Source organism: Limulus polyphemus, unplaced genomic scaffold, assembly GCF_000517525.1.
Source record: "Limulus polyphemus unplaced genomic scaffold, Limulus_polyphemus-2.1.2 Scaffold2809, whole genome shotgun sequence".
Lineage (NCBI taxonomy): Eukaryota > Metazoa > Arthropoda > Merostomata > Xiphosura > Limulidae > Limulus > Limulus polyphemus.
Genome location: NW_013668419.1, coordinates 139,617 through 145,173, shown reverse-complemented (window position 1 = coordinate 145,173; position 5,557 = coordinate 139,617). Strand labels below are relative to the sequence as shown.

General features: G+C 29.5%; 1 protein-coding gene across 7 annotated transcripts in view; it reads left to right on the top strand.

Annotated features, from left to right (window-relative positions):
* Positions 1-581: 581 nt before the first annotated feature.
* LOC106467954 (protein draper-like) overlaps positions 582-5,557 on the top strand; it is a 61,844-nt gene continuing 56,868 nt past the window's right edge. For 5 of the 7 annotated variants that reach the window (XM_022396193.1, XM_022396195.1, XM_022396194.1 and 2 more), the window contains exons 1-2: positions 582-697; positions 3,858-3,914. The gene's annotated coding sequence lies outside the window, so the exon portion shown is untranslated. Of the gene's footprint in view, positions 698-1,055; positions 1,074-2,626; positions 2,646-3,857; positions 3,915-5,557 lie in introns of those variants that run through there. The other 2 variants (XM_022396190.1, XM_022396189.1) reach the window with 2 other exon arrangements.

Here is a 5,557-nt window from a genome sequence, read left to right as displayed (position 1 = left end):
CGCCTGTGATTCTTTCAACTGTAAACAAACTGAATATATCCCTGTTGTTACTATATATATAGGTGACAAATCATTTATCCTAAAAATCAAATTCAACATTTTTTTTTTTTGGAAACGCATATCCAGAGATTAAACTTCGTGTTTTCTTCATATGTCCTTTCAGGATTCGCAGTCATTCTCTATACAAGAACAAAATTCCTAAACTGCTTTTACTGCCGCAAGGACTATATTGGTTAAATAAGTTGATGTTTTCAACAAAAAATTGTGGAGTATTCATCGTCTAACATACATGTATATAATAACTGGCGGGTCCTACTGAATACACAAGCTTGTGATGCTGAAATTATGAACATGTCGAGTTTCTATTTGTAGAGTGAGGCAGTTTGTGCCTTCAACTTATATAACAAAAACTTCACAAATGTGTATCCTATATCTAGTAAATAGAAAATATGAGAATTTTCAAGCGATTTAGATTTAATTTAAGGTATGAAAAACGTACATTGCAAAGTAAAGAAATATACATACAAAATATTATTAGATTATAATATTATTTGCAACGGTCCCTGTAGTCCCTGAACGTCATTTATAAGCCTTAGGCCTGAATATTTCCTTAATTCTATTAGTCGTCCAATACCAGTACTAGAATTTTTAGTTGAAAGGAAATAGGATTATTTAGCCACGTACGTGGTAGAAAATGGTTTGTAAATATTATTTATTGAATTTATTGTTTGGTGGGAACTATATCAAAATTTATTTATTTTTTAGTTTTAACTTACTCTATTAAACTTAAAATAATAACTATTTTATTTTTTAATATTTAAGTTTTTGCAAGTTACTTGCTAAGACTTCCAAGTGGTAAATTAAGAGTCGTTCCATGATAGTGATACGAGTAATTACTTAAATGTGTTTATACAGTGTTTCAAACACAAAAGTATACTATTTATGATCCATGATAATACTGTTAACAGATGTATATTTAGTTTAAGGAAATGTTTGAAATTTAATATTACTTGGTAGTTCTGATTCGTTTTAAGAATATATTGAAATTTGGATGCTGCGTTGGTGTTGTAGTGGTAATTCACTAATTGTATTTGTAGATTATGTGTAGAACAATATTAAATATTTAAAACTTACTACACTGTCAAATATAAAATGCTATAGCATTACCTATTATATTTAGGTGTCATAATTGATCATACAGTATTCCTTCTGCTACAATTATATTTCTCATAACCCCCATTCAACATTGTTATATATATTCAAATTCGATGAAGAGGAACCCACTTTGAGACTAATAATGGCTGGAGATGGCTTGAATGGGTAATGAAGAAAAACTTTAATACAAGTTTAACATAGCAAATGCACAAGGTTTTGTCATAATCAACTGAAACAACTCATTGCTGAATCAAGAAAAGAAGTCTATACACAATAAGAAACAAAAAGGTACCTGATGATGACAAAACCTTGTCGAAACGTTGTACATTTGCTGTTATGTTAAACTTATATTAAAGTTTTTCTTCATTACCCATTCAAGCCGTCTCCAGCCATTATTGTTATATAAATGTTTGATGACATCATTAGAAGGCTCGCTGAATTCTAAATTTCAAGAACTTCCTTTAAATAATTTATATTATATCTCTACACTAATCTTAATTGGTTTCATTTTAATTCAAAAATCGTTCTTATTTATCTTTTTTTTCTTTAACTTATTCTTAGATTTGATAACTGTTCATATCGATGTTTACATTGAAATTTCTAACCAACAAATACCCATCACTCATCTGACCATACATAAGTTCTATTTGTCCTTATATTCAGTACAATCTTTAACAAATTCAGGGTATCAACATGTGTTATAAGGCAATTATTTTATTCTTAAATCAGCTTAAGAACAAAGTTTATATAGTACATACTACCAAATAGTGTCATACGTGTAGGCCTAATTTAAACAATTATTGTGTGTACATCATAAAAAAGAAATTTTTTTTTTCTTCTGAAGCTATAGGCATTAAATTTGATTTTTATATTCTGTTTATGATGATGGAGGTGAGTTAGATTGAGGGTGGGTAATTGAACATTTTGCATTCATTCTAATACAGTGTCATGGATTTTTATCCTGGAATTATTGTAACTTTGTATGCAGGAGTTTTTATAACTGTAACATTCACATACCAGGATGTACAGTAGAATAAAGCATGATTTTAATATTATACTAAGGAGATAGGGATTACATTGGGGCACAGTGGTATTCCTGGCTTCTGGTTGGAGTCACAAAAGGAATTCCACTTCTTTCAAAATGACAATTTAACTGCTATAAGCAGCACAGTTTTCCCAAACCAAGACGATCATTATTATTTTTTGTTCCTATGAAGCAAAAGTAGTAAGCCATGTATTTTTAAGTCTTCAGTCATTAAAATGTTGGGGCAAAAATAGTTTTTTTTAAAGGGGTTTTCACACGGTTATCATTAGAAACTTTAGAAATTCCACTCTTTCTCCATCATTATTCTTTACTGTACTGTAAGAACGTGTTTCTTGAGTTTAAAATCTCAACTTAGGACACCTGTCATGCCGATGGTGTTTGAATGCCTTTTCATTATGAATTTCGGACGTCGAATACCAATAAAAGTTTAGGAGTCATGCTATAGGTACTATTTTCTGTGTTCTATCTTCCGAGCTACAAAGACCTCTTTATTCTTATGTATTTTAGATTTTTTAAAACTTGAATTTGATTTACAGAAAATTAATTAAAGAATTAACAAAACATTAAGAACCTAACTTGTTTCAAACAAACCAAGCTTATCAGTATTTAAGGAAGAAGAAAAACTCTTCTCGGGACTATGTGTGTTCAATTTCAAAATGGTCCCGAAAGACCAACATTCACTAATAGTGGTAGAGTGCAAAAAATAAGTTGAAAAAAAACAACTTTTGAAACTCCCAGTGGCGCAGCAGTAAGTCTGAAGGTATATGATGATAACAAAAAAACAGGTTTTAATACCTACCTGTGTTGGACACAGCACAGATGGCCCATTGTATGTAGCTTTGTTCTTAACTACAAAAAAAAAAAAAAATCTTCTCAATAGATTTAAATTTAAATCCCATTTTATTATTAATTATTTTTTCTCTGTTTGTTAAATATTTCTCTTGATTTTCTTGTGTTGCCTCGATGGAATAATTTTGATTCATTGAAATTAATTTTGTAGCGAGTTTCATGAACACGTAATTCAAAAAATAATATAAGTAATGCGAGTTATCAGAATATGGGATTTCACACGTGTGTGAACCAATATTCCTACCCTTTAATTTGGGGGGGGGTAGTTTTGTGGTTGTACTCATTCTGGAGCCTTTCTGTTTTTTAACTATGGTTTATTTCTAAACTTTATCAGCTTAAACAAGTATACAGTATTGTACTTTTCTAGGAGAACGTAAATGTTTTGTCATTCAATTCATAATGCAGCATGAATTCAAAAAATGTATGCACACTTAACATTAAGATTTTTGGAAAGATAAATTTATAACTAATAATAACCATATATTTCAAAAGATTGATATTTGAAATTTGCATCACATTTTATAAACTAACTCCACATTGACTAATCATGATAATATTAACATAAAAAAACTATATTTAAATAAAATAATTGCAGTAAAATAGTAGGAATTGATTTTTAACAATATTTAAATGAAATGTTTAGTAGCCCAAAAAAAAACTGTCATTTTAAGTAGCATTTATAAGTAATAAAACCTATTCACATTAGACAGTCATTTGTATATACTGTAAGACCTACTTCACAATATTAAAAAATTCTAAGTTGATTATAATATAATTTCGTCACTGCAATTTATTTTTTTACCCACAGTACGTCTCCTATTTCCCTGTGAATTTTTGGAAAGGAACCATTTTTTAAGAACGTAAGGTAAGATTGTATTATATTTCCTTTTTGTAAAAAATAATTAAATTTTTTTTCCAAATATGCTAGGTTTGTATTGAAAACGGTAGTTCTAAAACACTGAAATTACCACCAACAATATATTTTTTCTACTATCACATGCATATAACAAAAGGATGAACTTAAAATTTGACATAATTGATTTATTCTTTAAATTTTGAATGATATTATTATTATTATTAAAGGCATACTTTGAGAAAATTATTTTATTTTATAAGGAATGTATAAGGAATGATTTAATAGTGATTTTTCTAAAAATGCAAGTAACTGTGGCCAGTACAACCTTAAAACAAAAACCTTCCAGTGGAAAAATTACATGTCCATGTTGGCAAAATGGCTAATGTTAAAACAATTCGAGTACTTTGATGTATATTTCTTGAATATATATGGACTTTCATTATACAAGTAAATGTATGGTTTTAATAATATGATAAAATGTATTATTTTCTCATTATTCTTGAGGCATGTATTAATATTCTCCCTTCTTGACCTAATTGTAATTTTAAGTTAAAAGTCTAATGCAAGATGGAACTTTCTAAGATTGGTAGAATAGCTCAGAAAATCAGTGAAAGCATGACTAAAACACTGCAATAAGTTGTGCAGCCTGAGGAGAGTAATGGACAGTAAGGTCAAGTTGAAACCAGAAATATTGAGTGCCAACTGACCTTATAATTGATAAAGACCCACATTTTAGTCTCAGAAAAAAATTCATATAAATGATTAAAGTCAGTTAAAAATTAGTGGCACGATCATTAACAAAGAGATTTGTTCCAGGCTTGCAGTTTCAAACTCTCTGATTGATTACAACTCCCAACATTTCTAATTAACCAGGTTTCAAGAAAGTACAAACCTAAAAGCTCCTGTTCTCAAGGTCTAACTCCTCAGTCTTCAGTTCTCTCTCTCCAGGGAATGATTACATTTCAATGTGAGACCGTTATTGGCTATTGCCAAAATATCTGATTGGCTTATAAACATAGTGACAGATGATTTAAGTATGATCATAATTACACTGACAAAGACCTTAGTATCATCCACTGACATCATTTTGCTTACTGTGAGAATAAAATCACAATTAATTCTTACGAGGTGTAAGCTGGAATTACCATAAACAAACTTAAGAAACAAATTAACTAAAGCATGGGAAGAGATAGGTAAAATATAAATATAATAAGCAACAAAATGAAAGAATATCATTTTACAATATTCATTACTTACAAACCTGCACAAACACTGACAAACCAAGTTTTTCAGTTGATTTGGTGTGTCTAAAATATAAGATATAATACAAAAGGTTCTAGAAATGGCTATGTTCAGAATAAATTTGAACATGAGGAGCAAACATAAAAAAAGCAATTAAACAGACTCTTTATTCACAAGTAAACAAATGCGAATTTACAAATACCAGACAGCTTCAATGTCCATTATATACAATTACATGGCTACTAAATCAGGAGAGCAAAACATGAACATGAGACAAAGGTAGGTGTAAGAATGATGATAATACCACTGTTTTACATGAGACCAAAGCCCTAGTGCAGTATCCTACAATCCCAGGTTACTAATCTCAAGGATTATTACCATTATGATTGAAATGTTTCTAAGGGAGATGG